The 20,518-nt window shown below is 44.8% G+C and overlaps 1 protein-coding gene and 1 long non-coding RNA gene across 3 annotated transcripts in view; one reads left to right on the forward strand and one right to left on the reverse strand.

Annotated features, from left to right (window-relative positions):
* Nucleotides 1–20,518, reverse strand: part of CDH11 (cadherin 11) — a 156,666-nt gene that overhangs the window by 62,437 nt on the left and 73,711 nt on the right. The window lies entirely within an intron of this gene.
* LOC112580247 overlaps nucleotides 1–20,518 on the forward strand; it is a 43,123-nt gene that overhangs the window by 18,401 nt on the left and 4,204 nt on the right. The window contains exons 2-4 of one of the 2 annotated variants that reach the window (XR_003104554.3): nucleotides 17,567–17,726; nucleotides 18,052–18,191; nucleotides 19,659–19,863. This is a non-coding gene — a long non-coding RNA (uncharacterized LOC112580247). The remainder of the gene's footprint in view (nucleotides 1–17,566; nucleotides 17,727–18,051; nucleotides 18,192–19,658; nucleotides 19,864–20,518) is intronic. The other variant, XR_006546279.2, reaches the window with a different exon arrangement.

Genomic DNA, 20,518 nt, shown 5'->3' on the forward strand with positions numbered 1-20,518 from the left:
ACTGTACAGAGGGAAAATGCAGGGGGAGGAACAAGTATCAACAGTGAGAGGAAATTCTTATAGCATCTACCGTGCCCTTTCCTCACAAAACCCAGCTTAAAAGCAACCCTCCTTTTCAAAAGATTTCTATGGAAACAGCCAGTCCAGGTTCCATAAGGGAACAGACAGTCAGAAATAAGGACCTGGGAGCTCTTTAAAGATGATCTGTGGAGAACTGGAAGAGGAAAAACAATCTACATATTCTCACTCGACTGTGACATCCTGCAGAGAGCCACTGTCCACAAAGTCTGTTTCTTAAGCACAAACAATAAGAGGAGGAATTATCCCAAGGTGGCCTTAATAACTGACAAGGGCCTGATGTGGTTTTTCTGAAATAATTACTAAGGCGAGGAGAGAAAGTGCCTCCAATCAGCACCTCCAAGAGCCTTTAGAATTCTGAGAAGGCCAGCCTGTGACCCCAATCCACCTCAGTCCATGTGCATCCGTCCAGCTTAATCAGCCACCAAACCGGAGTGAGGAAAGCACAGACTCAAGCTGCTTCCAATTATCAGAGGCACAATTTTTTTTTTATCCCAGTGTGGGTGGGCTGTTCTGGAAGTCTCTTTCCAATGAACCTCCTCAAACTATGCTATCATGCTAAGAGTAGACTAAACTCTGCCATGTTTTTAAATGGCTTTTTATTATTATTATTTTTTTGTATCTTTATATACCCCATAGAGGGTCCCCCTCCTTGTTCTCAGAAAGCAGACACCAACAATAGCCTCATAATGATTGCATTGTGGTTCCAACTAATCCAATCTCTGAAACCCACTTCTTTCTTTTCAAGTGCATTAATGTCATTTATCAAAAGGAAGGGGATTTTTTTGAAAAAAAGTTAAGCATAAAAGAAAAGTAATGGGATACAGCAAACTAGTCAAGTGCCTTGTATAGACGTGCGTGGAGCATTTTCTGAAGCATATACCCAACGCTCAGACAGGCAGGACTTTCAAAGGCAACGTTAAGTGTCTTTTGTGGGTCTCAGATAATGTGGTTCACTTAATTAGATTTTCTATAATCCCAGGTTAATCCTATTGTGAATTACAGACGTGAGTTCACTTGCCTGGCAGAAACATCTACTGCTACAAATGCATTTCTGGAAAAAATATATACCTTACTTATAATTCATTAGCAGAGTCATTTTTGCAACGAGACCTACTTCATTTTCTCCCTCCACCAGGTAGAAGAAACCCTTTCCCATTCCTTTGGATCACAATGTCCTTTAAAGCAATTTAATTATGTCTTCCTTTTACCTAAGTACTTCCCTGGTGGCTCAAGATGGTAAAGCGTCTACCTACAATGCGAGAGACCCAGGTTCAATCCCTGGGTTGGGAAGATCTCCTGGAGAAGGAAATGGCAACCCACTCCAGTATTCTTGCCTGGAAAATCCCACGAACAGAGAAGCCTGGTAGGCTACAGTCCATGGGGTCGCAAAGAGTCGGTCACGACTGAGCGACTTCACTTCTTTTTTCCCTAGGATTAAGTTCCCTACGAGTTGGGGACACAACAGTTAACTTCTCACTGAATACCTTGCCCCAGACTACAGTGATGTATATGCTGACATGAGGGCCCAGGAGGCCTTCTGTCCCTCGTGGAACTTAAAATATAGACTAGTGTCTCTAGAACTTGACTGCATATTAGAATTAACCAAGAATGGGGGAAAAGTGAAAGTGAAAGTCACTCAGTCATGTCTGACTCTTTGTGACCCCTCTGACTGTATAGTCCAAGGAATTCTCCAGGCCAGAATACTGGAGTGGGTAGCCTTTCCCTTCTCCAGGGGATCTTCCCAACCCAGGGATTGAATCCAGGTCTCCTGCATTGCAGGTGGATTTGTTACCATCTGAGCCACCAGGGAAGCTTGGGATTGGGGAGGGGGGTGTCTTAAAAATCCCATTGCCAAGGCCTTACTCTAAACTAATTAAAAGCAAAGAAACTAGCAATCAATATTTTTTGAAGTTCCCTGGGTGGTTCCAGTGTACATTCAAGATGAGAACCACTCGTCAAGAGTAATGCTTCCCAATATGGTAGCAATCTAGACACATATAGCTTTTTAAATTTAACTTCATGTAAATTAAGTGAAGGGCGTCCCCAGGGGCTCAGCAGTAAAGGATCTGCCTGCAATGCAGGACTCCTAGGAGACACAGGCTCAATCCCTGGGTCGGGAAGATCCCCTGGAGGAGGGCATGCAACCCACTCCAGTATTCTCACCTGGAGAATCTCTTGGACAGAGGAATCTGGTGGGCTATAGTCCATGGGGTCACAAAGTCAGACAGGACTGAAGCGCCTTAGCACACAAATTATATAAATGTTAAAATTTACTTCCTCCATGCCCTAGTCCCATTTCAAGTGTTCAATGGTGATTTCAGTTATCAAAAAAAAAAAAAAAAAAGTTCTGTTATTCACCAGTGCTGGTCTTGGACACTAAAACATCCTCATCTGAAGCAGAAATGTCTGTTCCCTGAATGAAGGTGGACAAAGAACACTGCATTTAAAGACCTGCCATGAACTCACTGCCTAATTCCTATCATCTAGACCTCAGTTTTCCTCTCTGTGAAACAAAGGGCTGGGTAAGCTGGTGAATCTCTACGTGACATTAGCAGAATGCCTGAGAAAAACCAAGGGACAGGGTTACAATGGGTGGGGCCACTGAGCCAACTGGCCCCTTGTGAGTGTGCATGCTTTACCCAGGACCGACTCTTCGACCCCATGGACTATAGGCACCAGGCTCCTCTGTCCATGGGATTGCCCAGGCAAGAATACTGGAATGGTTGCCATGCCCTCCTCCAGGGGATCTTCCTGACCCTGGGATCAAACCTGCAACTCCTGAGACTCCTGCACTGCAGGTAGATTTTATACTGCTGAGCCACGTGAACCGGCCCCATACTCCATAGGAAACAGAACATCCAGCTAAACTGGCCAAAATGTTTCCTTGAAAAGCAGTTCAGCTGCATTACAAAAAAAGCAAAGGAAAAAAAAAAAGAAACCACTTCTGAGATCTTCATACTTCATAGAACTTCTGTCTTAGTCCAGGGATGGTTAGTAAATTCCTGCTTCAGTGCCCATAATCTCCCGGTTCAGGAAGGAGGTCCAGGCTTAGGAACCTGTGGGACCACTGACAACCGACAACTCACTTCACCTCTCTGAATCTGTTTTCTGTTATGAAAAGGAGGGCGAATGATGCATGAGCTCCCTGGCTCCCAAGTTAATCTGAGGGTCAAATAAGATAATGGTTTGGGAAGCTCTTTGTCAAAGCATAATGTGGGCTACACGGGTGAAGACAAGCCTGGTGAAATGCTGGCACCAGTGGCAATGTCTGTTTATTTGAGTAATTTTTTAAAGTTTTGGCTTTTAGCCTTTAGTGGCGTGGATTGTAGATGAATGTAAATGACCTGTTTTTGTGACTTCACTCCTTTTCTCTGATAGGGATATAAAATCTTTCAGATGCTGCAATGGACACGGGCATCCTTTCTGTTTGCCCCCAGACCCAATGGGATTCTATAGTGGTGACTTGTGAGAACACTGTCCTCCTTGTCTAGGGGATGGTGTGTGTGTTGGGGAAAGTGGGATGGCTGATTCCCACAAGGAAAGGTGTGACAGTGTATTACGGCCCCCAGACTCAATAGGGATACAGACCAGAAGTCCCTCTGCAGAATCTAAGGGTCTTTCAGTTATCCTTGATATGGATGAGTATAGAGTGATCATGGGGAATGTGGACAAAGATGCCAAATGCTCATCACAGGAGACAGCTGGCTCCCTTAACTGAATGAGTTCTGGGAGGCCACCTTAGTAGATCCTTTATTCACCATTTAACCTCCGTCTGAAACAGCCCCATCCCTGGAAAAGAGGCGCATGGCATTACTGTTCCAAAGTTATCATCTACAAACTAGCTGCTGTGTTTCTGAGAACCTACTATGGGATAGGTGCTTTGCTAGGTGCTATACGTAGATTCTTTACAGCCTCTCTCTCCCCAGCACCTTTGAGAGTTTTGTATTACTGCCTCCTTTGCCTAGATATAGAAGCAAGGGCTAAGGGCACTTCATTTTCAGAGCATTCTGAAACCTGCAGTGGAATTTGAAGCCATATATGGCCCATTTGGAAGCTCTTATCTTTCTGCCTTTGATGATGAACTTCTCTACAATTCTTCTCTGAAGGTCTTAATTTTTCTTTCCAGGGATGTTCAGAGTTCAGTGACATCTCATTCCACATGGCAACCATTTGATAAATATTTGTAGGATCTCCACAGTAGTTAAATGCTACAAACTTAGGTGAAACATATTCTTTGCTCTCAAGGAACTCAGGTTACTATCTTTTTAGAGTGTGCATTCCCTCTAAGAGTCTTGCAATAAATTCTCCACTTTGAACAGTACCAGTCTGTTAACATTTCCTTAGAGCAACTGCCCCAGCCCTTCCCTAAATGTTCTCCAGCCTGCCCCGCTCTTCAGAACAGTCCTTGGAGGAATGAATCATGATTTCCAAACTCCCCTCTCTCACACACACAACATATTCCACTTTAGAACAAAATTTTGCTCTACACCCTTCACTGCCTCAGCCTCAAAGAAGGTGCTAATGAGTAATAAGACACAAGCGGGGAACTGTAGGAAGACAGCCAGACAATAAATACCTTCCAACAAAAGGAACCAGCCCAACAACGTGAGACAGCTCCGTGAGATCTCACGTGCTAACATCGTTGAAAAGATTAGGTATGTCGCTCTTGGAAGGAGGGATTATGCTTTGATGGAGGCAAGTCCCACACATCAGTGGTTCACCCAAGGACATTCAAGGTGAGACCCAGATGTATGCCTTCCTCTCAGACAGGAAGACCATCACAGTACCCACACCGCAAAGGAGATTCAATCCAGTTTTTAACAGCAAATGGAAACATGGTGGGTAGGGGGATGACAATAAGTTTTTTAAAAAGTAAAATTACATAAACAAATAAAAGTGTAAAAACTTTCATCAGTGTATAGAGCACCACGTTGACATTTCCCCAAACATGCATGACGGCTCCCCAGGGGAAGCATGTGCAGCAGGGGATGGGCACTGCCCTTGGTCTCAAGAATCTTACATCCTTTAAGCAAGTACCTCTTTCCAAAAAGATGTTATTGGAAGGGAAAACTTGCAATCCATGGTAATGTAAAAAGGGTGTTCAGTGTCACCCAGTAAGGGGAAGTGCCTTTGGACCAGAGCTGCCCCAATCTCACAAGGAGTAGATGAAGACAGAACAACAAACCAGTGATTGTATAAGTCATGAACTTTACCATCAAGGACTTAGTTAAGCCTTCCCGGAAAGATATCCATAACAGAGATGCCCACTCTTGCCTCTCAAGGATGGCTGCCCAGAGAGTCATAGAAACATGGCTTCATCTCCTCATTCAGTGTGCTCCTATGAATGTGAAGCCAACCATGACATTGGGTATCCCAGACTGGGGCCCTCTGCATCCCCAACATTTAAGTTCCCATCCTCCATCTCTTCTATGTATAGATATTTTAAGATCTAAATTCCAGCAACCTAATAATGCTCACCCAGAACTTATAAGGTGGGTGTATGTTTGTGGGGGTGGGGGGGGAAGGTGGGGAATGAAGATTCAGAATTTGAAAGCTAGTTGATTTGACAAATATACCTATTCAAAAAACACCAACAACCCCAGATCAAGTCAGCTCATTTAAATGAACAGTAGAGATAAACATTCAGAGAGGTCAAAATACACTCAGGATGGCACAGCCGCTTTACCAAGAAAGGAGATAGGACCTAGATCTAGAAACAAATCGGTAGAATTTTGAAAGGCAGAAAATGGAAGGACGGTACTGTAGCCTGTTTCTTATTCCTCCTCCAAAGACATGCTCTCCACGTCAGGAGCTGATGGGAAACCCACTGCCTAGTCCTCACCGTGACTGTTGCTCTGCTGATGTGCCCAGCTGGACTGCCTAGAGCTTTGAGGTTCTACCTAGGCGATGCTAGGTTTTTCTCTCTGGGGTCTGCCCCCGCCTCTGACATTTTACTTCTTGGGGTCTCCCTTCTACTTGTGCAGAGGAGACAACAAATGATGCTGCCTTCTGCCTGTATCTGCTGTGTATCTCTGCCAAGGACTCTGCTTCTTTCCCGGATATATACCCTTTAGACCAACCCATGGCAAGGACTCTGGGGTCCTGGGGTCTTATTACTTCCTATTCCATTAAAGTTGTTCTAGCTAATAGCTCCCACCAAACACACACACACACACACACACACACACACACACCTGTGTCTCACCTTCCCACCCTTCCCCACCCTGCCGCTGAGGCCTTCCCAACCAGGCCCCGTGACAGAGTTTTTGCACCTTGCTGCTGTTTCACCCTACAGGGAGTGAACTGAACCTTCAGCTGCTACAAAATTTAAATCTTTGTCTTCTGTCAGATTTCACCAGCTTGCACATCCTCTTCAACAGATGGTCAATCTTCAGTGCTTGGGTAATACCTTCCCACTGAAGAGGAAAAGTTTAAGTGTTACACAGGATACAGCCTGGCAACGATGTTTCCACAGAAAGAGGGAATCTGCTTTTCAGATTGTTTCCAGATTGAAAAGGGACTCTTCACCATAAAATGAGCAGAGGAGTATAGGTTTCTTGAGGGTGAGGAGGGGTTGGAGGTCTCACTATGAGAAAACCCACAGTGAAATATCAGTGATATCTAAACCAAAAGCCAGAAAAACAAATTTCCGGGGTCATAAGAAAAAGCAGGCAGACACGTTGTTGAACATACTTAAAAGAAGCCATCTCCTTCAAATCGTTACAAGTCACAGACTTGGTGCTGAGTTTGCACTTTGAGCAGATACATTTTTCCCCTGCAAAGAGTAAGGAAGACCTTAATACAAAGACGTGATTTTTTTTTTCCCCAGTGAAGTCATCTTGGAACAAAAAAGCATGACAGAGAGGAGAAACTCAGATTATAGCAGAAGAGTGACAGTTATTTCACTTATGACTGGTTAAAGAATTTTAAATCAGTTCCTTAGTAAGCATGGAGAACTGGAGTTTATTTTGGAGACAACGAGACATCATGTATACTGGCTAAATGGATGGCTTCAGAGGAAATTGTTTGCCAATATGCTATTGTATGACTCTGGTTATCCTCAGTACAGTTCCTTTCTCAACATCTTGCGTAACAGAAAACAGCATTTTTTAAAAGAGAGAACCTAGCCTCAATGGGCACACACCTGGCATGTGCAGTCAGGCTTGTGGGCTGAAATGATGAAACTATGTTGCAATTACCCTCGAGGAAACTGTTTTAATATGGCTCACTTCTACTGAGTTGGATTGTGTGTTGAAACAACTCTTTACTAAAATGGGCAGATTTCTAGGAATAATCACAAATTTGCAAAAAGCAATGTGTGTCAGAGTAGTAAAATTTCCAGTTGCAATCACATGATTTAGGAATGAATACTGGTTTAGGACTCAGAAAATCTGCCTGCTTCCAACTTTGTCATGCTGATGTGAGGCCTATCAAATCATAATGGGCAGGTGATTAAATTTAATGAAAAGTAGAGGAGCTCCGGGCTTCCCAAGTAGTGCTACTGGTTTAAAAAAAAAAAAAAAAAATCACTTGCCAATGCAGGAGATAGAAGGGATTCAGGTTGGATCCCTGAGTCGGAAAGGTCCCCTGGAGGAGGGAAAGGCAACCCTCTCCAGTATTCTTGCCTGGAGAATCCCGTGGACAGAAAAGCCTGGTGGGCTACCGTCCATGGGTCAGACACAACTGAAGCAACTTAAAACACCCACACACAGAGGAGCTAGACTTAGCAAATGAAAATAAAGGACATCTAAATAAATTTGAGTTTCAAAGGAACAATTATTTTTAGTACAAGTATGTCTTACACAATGTTGGGGGATATAGTTATACTAAAACATGTCTTTGTTGTTTATCTGAAATTCAAGTTTAACTGGAAGTCCAGTATTTTGTCTGACAAAGCCGAAACGTTTGTATAAATAAAGAACCAGACTAGGTAAGCCAATCTTCGAGCTTCAAATTATTTTTATCCTAAATCCCCAAATCATCTTATCTTCAAATACCTTTATCTGTGAACTCATTACACTCCTGCCCACAGAAGCAACATCACAGACTGGGCAGAAAAGATTGCATTTGGGGAAATGTTTGACAGTTTGGGAACTTTTAACAACAGCGTAACTGAGGTCAGAGAAATCCAAAGCAGGAATTTAGATTTCCCCAGAGAAGGTAAAATAGGCCATCAGATATTGACAGGTGACCTACAATGTAGAAAGCCTAAGGATGAAAGGATTATCTATAGCGCTAATTGATTGAGGAATTAGGAATAATGTTCTCTTTCATCCTCTGACTTGACACTGGCTCTGAGGAAACAACCAATACCTAGGTCTGAGAGTCAAGATCATTTATAGTAGGAACATGTACCATGCCAGATTAGCAGGCAACTTCCAAGGTCATTTTCAGAAGGCAGCATTCATGGATCTCTATTCTTTCACACACACACACACACACACACACACACACACACACACACACACAAATAAAAATGAATTAGCCAAAAATGCCCTCAGCATGAACTGGGAAACCAGTGTTGAGTCAAGCAGAGGGAATAGCAAGAGGATGTTGTTATGGTCCTCCAGTCACCGAGTGTCTCATGGTGGTGGCAGACTGGGCAGCAGCCTAGAACATTGGGAAATAGGATGCGGAAGGAGCTTTGCTGGGGATATGAGAGAGCAGAGAGAGTTCATAGGAGACTCACATAAATGAGGGCATGAGGATGAGGTTGGGCAGGGAAGACTTACTTGATAAAGCAGAATTAAGTCTTGAAATATATGAATGAATCAGATGTTCAGGGTTGGACCAGCAGGAATAAAAATCTATGGCATGAAATTAGATGCTGTCTTTGGGTAACAGTAGAAACAATGAAGGAGAAGGAAATGGCAACCCACTCCAGTGTTCTTGCCTGGAGAATCCCAGGGACAGGGGAGCCTGGTGGGCTGCCGTCTATGGGGTCGCACAGAGTCGGACACGACTGAAGCGACTTAGCAGCAGCAGCAGCAGGAACAATGAAAGCACAGGGTCTGCTCAAGAGGAGGAAGCAGGTGAGGCAGCAGAGGTGGGCACAAGGCAGACCACAATCAAAAATAATCGATAATTACTATAATACTAATAGCATTTACTCTTTGGCCAGTGCAGGTGAAGGAAATGCTTGGCTTCATACCTATACTGCAGCAATGCAAAGAGGGAAAGTAGGCAGTGAGTCAGTTGACTATGCAAAAATAGCCAAATGTCCAATGCTGTGGTTCTTCTCTGTCAACATAAATGGGTGTCTGCTTCAATTATTCATTTTCCATCTGGATGCATTAAGACCTGAGAACTCAGAAGCAGCAGAGTGCCTAACACTCAGATTTAAGGTGAGTGTGTTATGGCCATGGGGAGAAAAGAAAACCAAAAAAGCAACCAACTCTGCTCCACCCTTCAAGGATTGGTGGGTGGGGGAAGGGAAGGAGAACAAAGGGAAAGGCGCATAATATTGTATCCCTTGCCTACGAAGATATTAGACTTCAAGCTAGAAGCATGAATGATGCTTGAATTCCTTACAGTCTTGTGATGTAGGGATAACTATTCCTACTTGACAGATGAAACAAAGAATCACAGAACTTCAGTTTTCCAAGTTCTGTCGCCAGATAAAATGGCATAACCTCCATTTCACCCCAACTACAGGAAATAAGCTCAAATACATGTGTCGAGCATTCTACCAATCCCCAACAAAATCAGCCAAAGAAAAGTGGCTCATGATATAACAGAGGTGGTGCCCGTGCAAAGAAGGAGATTCATTTCATTCTGATTTTCCAGCAGATTTTCTGATCTGCTCTGTATGTACCAAATCAGAGCCCTCTTTGCAAAATTAAGGGCCTTAGTTATCTTTCCATTCAGTCGGAGTGGCATTATACTTGCACGCAGACGTTCCTAGCTAAGCGGAGGAATATCAAGTTTTTACAAAATCATTCATCAAGAGGTGAGACCTAACCCTGATTAGCGTTTCAATAAGAAGCCTAAGACTAAATAGAGACTAAGCAGACCATCACAACGGCAATTAGGCATCTTCTAGACAGCCAAGCTTTTCCTCAGACCAAACAACTAGGAGCAAATGAGAATTTTTTTTTTTCCTATCTCTCTCTTTTTTTCCCCCTGCTGTGAAATGAACTGCCTTAAATAACTGATGAGGTGACAGCAAATCCGTTAAAGAAAACGTTTGCCCATTAAGTGAGGCTTAATTAAACAGAGCACAGGCAAATCGTTCTTCCATCTAATAAGTGGTACACTATGGCTAAGATCATCCTATTTTCAGTGCTTGGTCTGGGAGGCCTGTGATGACACCCCACCAGTAAACTAGGGGAAAACACACACACAGAGACTTTTAAGAAATCACATGCCACGCTGCAAAGCAATGGATGAATTGGAGATGTGCATGTGCAAATGAAGTTAATCAAATATTAATATTTTTCTCCGGTTATTCTCTCTAGATTTTCTCAGAATAATGAAGCTTATCCCCAGGGCAAGGGGGCTGCAGGGAGGGAGGTGTCTTGTTGTTGTTGTCTAGTTAGTAAGTCGTGTCCAACTCTTTGAGACCCCCCGGACTGCAGCCCACCAGGTTCGTTTGTCCATGGGATTTCCCAGGCAAGAATACTGGAGTGGGTTGTCATTTCCTTTTCCAGGGGATCTTCCCAACCCAGTGATCGAACCTGCATCTCCTGCGTTGCAGGCAGATTCTTTGCCACTAACATTCACTTATCTGCTAAGATGAGCCATTTGGAATTACTGATAAAAGGGCTTAGCTATAGGACTGTGAGTGTCTAGGACTGAAATTCTCTAAGATTGCATCATCAATGCTCCATGACAATGGGGGTAATATGTATTTTGTTCATCATCCTATCTCCAGTTGGTAGCTTGATATTGGGCACATGGGAAGTAGTCAGTGAATACTTGTTGACTGAGTTTGTGAGAAAAAGACTTAGAGTGGACACATTTGTGTCTTAAGTGGTAACCCTAGAAATAAGCTTGGAGGTGTTATAGCCCAAACTGTGTTTCTCTAACAAAGGCTTGACTCCCGACTCCCAGGACCTGTGAAGGAAAGGTGATCGTGTTTGCAAACAGGGTCTTTGCAGATGATCAAGTTAAGATGATGATAAAGTCATCAGGATAGTCTCTCATAAGGATCATCTTCCTTATTAGAAGAGGACATTAGGATTCTGGGAAACACCATCAATAAGCCAAAAACTGCCCAAGGCCACCAGAAGCTAGGAGAAAGGTGGGCACAGAGTCTCCCTGCCAGGCCTCAAGAAGAAGCACACTCTGCCAGCACATTGATTTTGGATTTTGGGGCTCCCAAACTGTGAGGCAATAAATTTCTGTTGTTTAAGCCACCCAGCTTGTGCTGCAAGCCGCTAAGCTACCAGAGAAGTCCTGAGGGACTGTCTAAGTCCTCCTCATTACCGCACTAGGTAATGTCCAGAGCTTTAAGATCATTATCTTATTTATTCTTCACAGCCACTCATGAGGTAAGAATACTATCCATATTTTACAAATGAGGGAAGTGAGGTTCAGGAGTCCTTTGGTGATTCTGGGCAAAGTCACAAAGCACAGCAGTGGCTGGTGTTCAAACCCAGTGGAATCACAGAGCTGCCCCCGCTGACCATCGTGCTCCACTGCTTGCTGGCATCTGAAGTGTCGCCCCTGCTAGAACGCTGCTGGCACTGAGCAGTTACTGACAGTTCAGCGGTGCTGAAGACCGTAGTGTCAAATCCATCTGCCCGTAGTTTATAGCCACACACTTAAAGAGGCATAAATGCTTTCTGAATAGCAGTGGTTCTCCTCCTTAATTTTCTGCATTGTTTATAAAATGCCTGGAGTAGAGCAATCACAATAATAATTCATACTTTAGAGCACTTTGTAACTTACAAAGGGCTTTCACACACATTAGCTCGTGTTACACATCATCCAACAAAAGTAAGGGTTATTATTATCACCCTCGTTTAATTGATGGAGAGTGAAAGGATAAGTCAGACTCTTTAATGTGCACAGACACCAGTGAAGGTGAAGGCTGCTATCTGCGAGTAGGGCTTAGGCTGAAAATCCTGCTCCAAGAAACGAAAGAATTTCCCTGAGGGCAAACAGAGTTTCCAAAATCAGCTCCCAATTGGCCTTCTTCTCATCCAAGACAGAGCTGATTAACAGCAGCTGGTGATGAGGGGGTTCACAATCCCGGGGCACTTACTCCATGCTGAATATCGAGCCCTGCACTCTGTATGCATGCTTCATTTTGATAATCTGCACACAACTCTGAGGGTTTATACTACTGTTCTCCCCATTTTATAGGGCTTCCCTGGTGGCTCAGACGGTAAAGAATCCGCCTACAATGCAGTAGACCCGGGTTTGATCCCTGGGTTGGGAATACCCCTTGGAGAAGGGAATGGCTACACATTCCAGTATTCTTGCCTGGAGTATTCCATGGACAGAGGAACCTGGAGAAGACCCTTGAGAGTCCTTGGACTCCCAGAAGATCAAATCAGTCAAGCCTAAAGGAAATCAACCCTGAATATTCATTGGAAAGACTGATGCTGAAGCTTCAATACTTTGCCTACCTGATGTGAAGAGCCAATTCATTGGAAAAGACTCCGATGCTGGGAAAGATAGAGGACAGGAGGAGAAGGGGGCGGCAGAGGATGAGATTGTTGGATGGCATCACTGACTCAACGGACAGGAGTTTGAGCAAACTTTGAGAGTTAATGAAGGACAGGGAAGCCTGGCATGCTGCGGTCCATGGGATCACAAAGAGTCAGACACAAGTTAGCAAAACAACCCCATTTTATAGGTGAAAACATGGAAACTCTGAAAGGTAAAATGACTCACCGAAGGTCACATAACTAATACCACCCTGACCATCTGACCTTAGAGGCCTGGCTTTTAACAATTCAACTTTAAGGATTGCTCAATTAGTATAGCCTTTCTTGTAAAGAGAAAAAAAACACAAAACATAGGATCTGTTTTATTTTTTCCCACCCCCAGAGCCTTCTGACTTTCACTGCACTTTGCACCAGGTCGGATTCAAGGCTAGATCTGTGTTTGATTCAAGTGTTGGCTTCATTCTGCTCAGGACTCGTACAGGCACTGGATCTGATACTGCACCCACTTGGAAGGTGCCTGCTGTGTTCCTCCACTGTACGGACTGTGGTTTTCAATTAAGGAGTTTAATTCTGTGTAAACACCTGAATAAAAGTGAAAGTCACTCAGTCATGTCCAACTCTGTGTGACCCCCATGGACTATACAGTCCATGGAATTCTCCAGGCCAGAATACTGGAGTGGGTAGCCTTTCCCATCTCTAGGGTATCTTCCCAACCCAGGGATCAAACCCAGGTCTTCCACACTGCAGGTGGATTCTTTACCAGCTGAGCCACAAGGGAAGCCCAAGAATACTGGAATGGGTAGCCTTTTCTTTCTCCAGGGGATCTTTCTGACCCAGGAATCAACCTGGGGTCTCCTGCACTGCTGGCAGATTCTTTACCAACTGTGCTATCAGGGAAGCCCAACACCTGAATGCATGCATCCAAATGTCCTTATGGAGACAGCTTCTGAGTCACAGAAGACACGCAGACCCACCTCATCAAAGTCACAAGTCACAGCTCACCACAACCCCCATTAAGTGGCAGGACCTCCTCACTGCCTGCACCCCTCTTATCTCTGGATGACTCTGACCAACTTCCAGTACTCTCCCAAGACAGCTTCCAATGTGTGCGGGGAAGTGAGCTCTGAAGGCTACGTGGGTCCCTCAGATGTGGGGTCTCAACTTGTTTGCAAACTCCCATCACTCAACTTTGCCTAAAATAATGCGGAAAAAAGGGATCTGAGGTAGGAAGACAGAAGGCTGAAAAGGAGACAACAGGGCTGATGGAGATGTTTTTCTCAGGGAGTTTGGGTAAAAGGAAATGATGGAGTGAAATATACCGCAGCCTTGGCTTTCTGAGCATTAGGGAGGGAGAGTGGAGACCACCGGGGCTGACCGAGTCACCTCACAGAGTGCGATGCGCATCCGGGAAAGTGGACCACCCGGACTGAATGAAGCAGGCTCCCTGCTACAGCTAAGCCCCTTTTCTGGAATTTGAAGTATTCATTCTGTTTCCTTCTTCTCCAGTCACTTGCCAGCTGTGAGGCCTCAGGCAAATTAGTCAGTCTTTTCTAAGGCTCTGTTTTCTCATTTGAAAAAGGAAGATAAAATGCTCCCCCTACCCAGGACCAAGTGATGGGCATTCAGTGATATAAAGACAGCACCCTTACGTGTCTGACACCTACTAGGCATCCTCCTCTTTCTGCTTTCTTCCTCCTCAACACTGTATCCATGACTGATGTATCTTCTAAATAGAAGAATTCACCACCACCACCCTCACCTTAAGCGTGGAAGCCTGAGCTCAGGTCCTCACTTGTCTGGGATCCACTCATTACAGAAAGCGCCCAGTGCCAGGCTCCTGTCTACCCCATCACGTGGCCCAACCTGAGCCAGGAGCACCCAGTTAGGAACCCTTCTGAAGGCTCATGAAAGGCAGGAGAAGACGAGAGCTGTTTTTATTGCTGTTGTTTTGCAATGCACCGTTTTCTCTGAGAAGCCAGGGAACATCCCTTAACATCAACCTGCACCTTTGCGGGTTCACGTGTGACCATTTCTTATAGTCTATAGATTTTCAGCAGAAGAGCCGCTGAACCCCAGAGCTCCTGAGCCAAGCCCCTCCTCCTAACCTCAGTGTGCAAATAAGAAAGGGGACACTTAGAAAGAGGTGAAACTTGGCCAGGCTAACACAGTTGGAGGGAGCATTGTTCAGATAGAACTGTCTCTGCAGACTGGCTTCCTTCCAGGGCTGAGATGAGTGGAAGCCTCCAGTCACTGCCAAACAAGGCCACTGTCCCTGCCAGCATGCAGAGCAGGGCAGTTACAACTGTGGCCGTCCCTAGCTGTCTCTGGGAGGTATGCAAGCAAATGTCATCATCAGTGACTCTGAGCAGGAGAAGACACACTTAGTGAGTTACTCCTATGAGCTGGGAATCGTGCTCAGTGTTTTACATGCATTATCTCATTCGATCCTTGCAGTTGCCCTCTGAGTACAAACAATGCTCCGGTTTCACAAAAATGTCCACGTGCTAATTCTCAGAACCTATGAATGCATTGAGTTGTATAGAAAAGAGGACTCTGCAGAAGTGGTTAAAGTAAAGGTCTTGAGATGGGCATAGCATCCTGGATTATTCACGTGGACTCAATGTAATCAAAAGAGTCCTTATAAAAGAGAGGCAGGAAGGACAGAGACAGAAAGAGAATGGGTTAGAGGAGCAAAGGATGAGGTGATGAACTCTGAAGACAGAAGAAGAACCCATGAGCCAAAGTATGCAAGAGGCCTCCCCAGATCTGATAAAGACAAGAAACGAGATTCTCCCCTCGGATCTCCAGAAGGAACGCAGTCCTATCAACAATTCGATTCTAGCCCTCAGGACCCATGCTGGGCTGCTGATCTCTAAAATTGTAAGACAATAAAGTTGGGTTGTTTTAAGCCACTAGGTTTGTGGCAGTTTGTTATAGCAGCAATAGGAATCTATACACCCTTTTAACAGATGAGAAAGTGGGTGCTTTGTGGAGTTAAAGCTCTTGGCAGAAGTCGCGGTAGTCAGTTCACAAGGGAGCTGAGATGATGCGTGGGTGGGGGGAGGGGGAGGCCATCACCGCTGCTCCTCTTACTGAGCTGCATCTTGCTGGGGAAGGAGGAAGAACGCACAGTCTCACAATTTAATCGTGCAAGTCCTTCTTCATCCCTGGAAGACAGTCTGTTTTGTTTCCATTAAAAACAGAAACAAAGAATCATGAGCACAGGAGAGAGTCACTGATCTGTTCAAAGTCACAGGGGAATACGCGAAATTCCAACCCAGGTCCCTTTAGTGACACCACCCCCACTCCCACCCCCCACCCCCGCCCTGACCCAGGCACTGCTGTCCTGTATCTTCTGGGACACTTTAATTGGCACTACCCTTCTGCAAAGAAGAGCACCCCATCCATGGGAACTAATTTTGCTACCTTCATAGGCTAACACTCAGGCCAGTTGGAGAGCGCGCCAGCCCTCCAGGGCAAGCCTGCGTGCACGTGCTATACAGACCTGATTATGATCTGGATTCCATCAACCACTGCAGATTTCTGTCTACATGGACCCAAATCTGGAAATACCTGGATATTTGGAACTGTATAGACTCAGACACTACCATCACCTCCACCCTGAGTCCTGTTGAGGAAGCCCTCTTCATGTCACAGGCATTGTTCTAAGTGCTTTAGAGGTAATACCTCCATCCACTGTCACAAAATCCCTACAGAGTAGATGCTGATCATCGGGCAATTACAATAATCACCCCACTGTTGACCACATTTGACAAATTAGTAAAGAGGCACCCAGAGCAGTCACTTTCCAGCATGAAACAAGATGAGAACCTGAGCATTCCCAGCCCTGAGTCAGGCCACCAGTCCAGACCCTTGGATGAGAGGAAAAAAGCAAACCCTCTGAAACAGACAGGGGTCTATTTCAGGAAGTATTAATCTTTTATTTTTAAAAAATTCTTTTAACTTCTTTAAAAGCTAAGAAAACTGTAATGACATTGGGAAAGAGGATTCTGCTGCTTGACAAAGACACCCGTTTCCTAAAGCTCAGCTCCTTTTTACTCTGCTAAGATCTTATTTTATTTACGCATCCTGAACGCAGCTGAACAGTGGGGACTGCCGGGATGTGAGCTCTGGCGGGAGATCGCAAACAGAGCTTTTGTTTTGATCTCACTCCTTAGGTTAATGCCTCATGATTCCCCCACCAGCTGTTTCCCAGGATGCTGTTTATTCCAGTGTCTGCTGGGGGAGAAAATGTCCCCGTGAAAGTAAATGCAGTGCAGCAGGATTTACAAATCCCGAGTCAGGTTTCCATCCTGTCCAACAGGATGAGAATGAGAGCCATTATTTACACTAGTAAGCTGAGAATGACATCAAAAGCTCTCTTATGAACTGCAGGGGAGATAATGATGTAAGTGACTTTAATCTAGACATGTGCTTTACAATAGAAACGTGCATCCGCTCTTTCCAAAGAACAGCACTGACTTCTACGTTACACTCACACGACACCCAATTCCAGGGCTTGTTTCTAAATATCTGTGGATCCCACATCTCTATGGTTTCACTTAGAAATTCTCCTTGCACTGGAGGAACGGGATGCATATCCAGGTCCAGGGAGAGACAGAGCCCTAAGTGGAGGTGGAAGCACCCTGAATGCCTAGAGAAGAGAATCCAGTGTTCTTTATGCAGACTGGAAAGCAGATGTGATCTCCTTCTCCTTAGCCACACCCCACCTCCACAGATGCAGGCACACCCGTACCCATCACTCTCATAGGGATGCCTTAAGAACAGACGAGAGAAAAGAGAGGCGAGGGTGCTCTGCAGAGGGAAGTCACTGTTACTGTGTTATTTGTGTTATTGTTACATTCCAGGAGCTGATTTTTTTCTGGGCACCGGCAGTGTGGTGTAGGAAGCATCTAAACACTGGAGCCAAGAAGGGCTAGAAGTGAAGTCGTGGCCTGAATATTTACTGTGGCTTCATGGGCAAAGGACAAACTGATCTGACTCTTCATTTGCTCATCTGAAAAATGGGTATGTGCTTCCTTCCTATCCAAGCTAGTCTGTCTCACCCCTTCTTTCTGTCGGAACTATGCCCAACTCTCTCTGAACGTATACAAGATTTACTGAAATTTAACACTTAAAAAATAAGAGATTTCCTGAGATATAATTCACATAAAGTCTACCCTTGTAAAGAATATATAGTTCAGTGTTTTTAGTAAATCTTCCAAGTTGTACATCAATCTACACATATCTATTTCTAGAACATTTCATCAATTCCCAAAAACAAAATTATAGCCACTAGCAGCTATTATATTTAGAATAAAGTTTCCTATTTAACATCCTGTTCTTCCTCAAGGTGTAAAAAATCTTCACCAACGTCCACAATGAATTACTCCTCAACTTACAGTCAGCACCAAAGCGTTAGGCATTTGATGTACACCCCTCTGGCGCTTCCAGGTTGACAGCGGAAATCTGCCCAGCCTACCCAAATTGATGGTATGTTCTTGGAGTGCAAAGGCCGTGTTGCCTGCACTCTCTTTCCCCCAGCACCTCAGCTCAGGGATGAACACACACATAGGTGCTCGGTAAATGCCTGGCTCCCGACCGACTGACCAATCGCCGCTTCTTCAGAAGACCAGCACGTTTGTCATCTGTCTGCTTCTCTGAATGCCAATGCCTCCACAAGCTGTCATGTTCCATGATTATTCTCCCCAAAGCATGTGCTGTTAATTTTTCATCTTAATGAACTGTCCAGTCGAGTTTAGCAATGGGAATAGTGATAGAGGCACAATAAAAATGGCTTATGTCTTTGCTATTGTCAGAAACCTTCTCCCTACAACACAGGCACATAATTGAAATAAAAATATCTCAACAGCTACAAACATCATTTGTCAAGAATAAAGTGGGGTTTAAGTGCTATTTCAAAAATTCATACTACGGGCTTCATAAACACGGATTATTGGAACGTTCTTCCAATTGATATCCGCTCAAGCATTTAAGTGCTTGGCTATTATTCTATGTTTGCTTGAGTGAAACCACTTTGGGTACCAAGCTACATGTCAGCCCCAATTTTCCAGAGTATTACAGATGCACATTCTTTCCTGGCGGGAGAAGGGTCAGGCAAGCCAGTGCAGGCCCGAAAGGCCTGTGTTAATGCACAGATGCACATGCGGGAAAGCCATTATGCAGCTGTTGGCCTCCTCAGAGTGGAGTGCTCTGGGAACCGGTGTCACTCAAATCTGAATGATGGCTCAGGAGGAGCCCAGTGGGGGAAAGAGAGAATATGAGGAATAGAGGAGAGAGGCTTGAAGATTCTGAACAAGCCAGCGATATGGAGAGGCCCACATTCCAGCCCTCGGCCCCACACGATTTTCTAAGGCCGGCAACACACCATCATCTTCCTGCCGACCCATAAGAGAAACGTTCAAGAATTAGGTATTGGCTGAAGTCATTCAGTCAGGAACTATTTACTGAGCTACAATTAGCCTGGACCACACTGCTCCTGAAGTTGAGGATATAGGGGTGGGCAAGGCAGGCCACATCTCTGAACCTCAGTGGGCTTAGACTCACGGGGGAATCAGACAATAAACAAGTAAACCATGAAGGGAACTAGACATGATATTCACACATTATGATGACTCCTGTGAGGGATAAGACAGCAGGATGAAATAATGAATAAAAAGCAGTGGGTGTGGCTTTATAGGTGGTAATGTCAGGAAAGACCCTAAACAATGAAGAATCAGGCGTGTGAAGAGACAGAGACTGAGGGAAGAGAAAGGGCCAAGCCCCCAAGGCTCCTCCATTAGACAGAGTGCCTGGAGTCCACAATATTTCTAGGGGCTCACAGGAATGTTTCAGTTTATTTTCAAGTCAGAAGAAAAACTGATCTTTGAGGGTAAAGATTATACTCATCTTCATACTGAAGCAGTCATAAATACAGTATTTAATTTTTTCTTTTAATAGAAAAAAAAAGTTCATAAAGGCAAAGATGCCCCAGGCCCATGAAGACATATCAAGATCCCTAAGGAACCAAGGACTCCCGTCCAGAACCCCAGCTGGAAGATAGGGTCCTTCTTAACCTCTTCAGACAAATGGAGCCTGAGAAGGAGAACCAGCCCAAGAGCATGGAGGGTTAAGCATCACGATATGCGGGACTCACAGTAACATGGTACGGATGGAGAGTTAACTGGGAGGAGGGAATGAGGTTTCAGGAGATGGGAGGGGGTGGGGGCTGGATCCTGCCTTAGAAGCCAGGCAGAGGACCCTGAAGTTTATCCTGCTAAGGGCCACAAACTTCTGACGCTTGGGGCTTTTCACTGAAAGGAGCTCAATACAATTTAGACTTTAGAAAAACCCATCCTTCTGAAGCTCAGCAGAAAAGGACTGGGGAAGAGATCAGGGAGCTGAATGTGCTCCCATGAACCCAGTCACAATTACCCTGGCCCTTCCTGTGTGAGCACAGGCTGCTCCCTGCCACTGTGGGGTCCAGCATAAGCCCTGGACAGGAGTGCGGCCATGCAAGCATCCAAGGCCTTTTCTTTGCCCAAAGCATGATGTAAATGGTTTAGGGGCAATGAATAACAATTCTCCTGAGTCCATTTCTCAAGCGGAAATTCTGAAGAGAGATTGGGAGTGTCGAGAGGTCCAAAATAGCATCAGTTATGGACAGAAATGTGATCCTTAAGGAAACTTGCTAGACATTCCTTTAGAGAGGTTCCTTCTCACCAGTCCTTGCAAGTGTGTGGCCAAACTTTTAAACATCTGTTTTCTTTCAACAAAAATGGTTGCTATGACAACCTAACATCATTTCCAATGGTGCTTAG

The sequence above is a fragment of the Bubalus bubalis genome, chromosome 18 (genome assembly GCF_019923935.1).
Source record: "Bubalus bubalis isolate 160015118507 breed Murrah chromosome 18, NDDB_SH_1, whole genome shotgun sequence".
In the NCBI taxonomy this organism is placed as follows: Eukaryota; Metazoa; Chordata; class Mammalia; order Artiodactyla; family Bovidae; genus Bubalus; species Bubalus bubalis.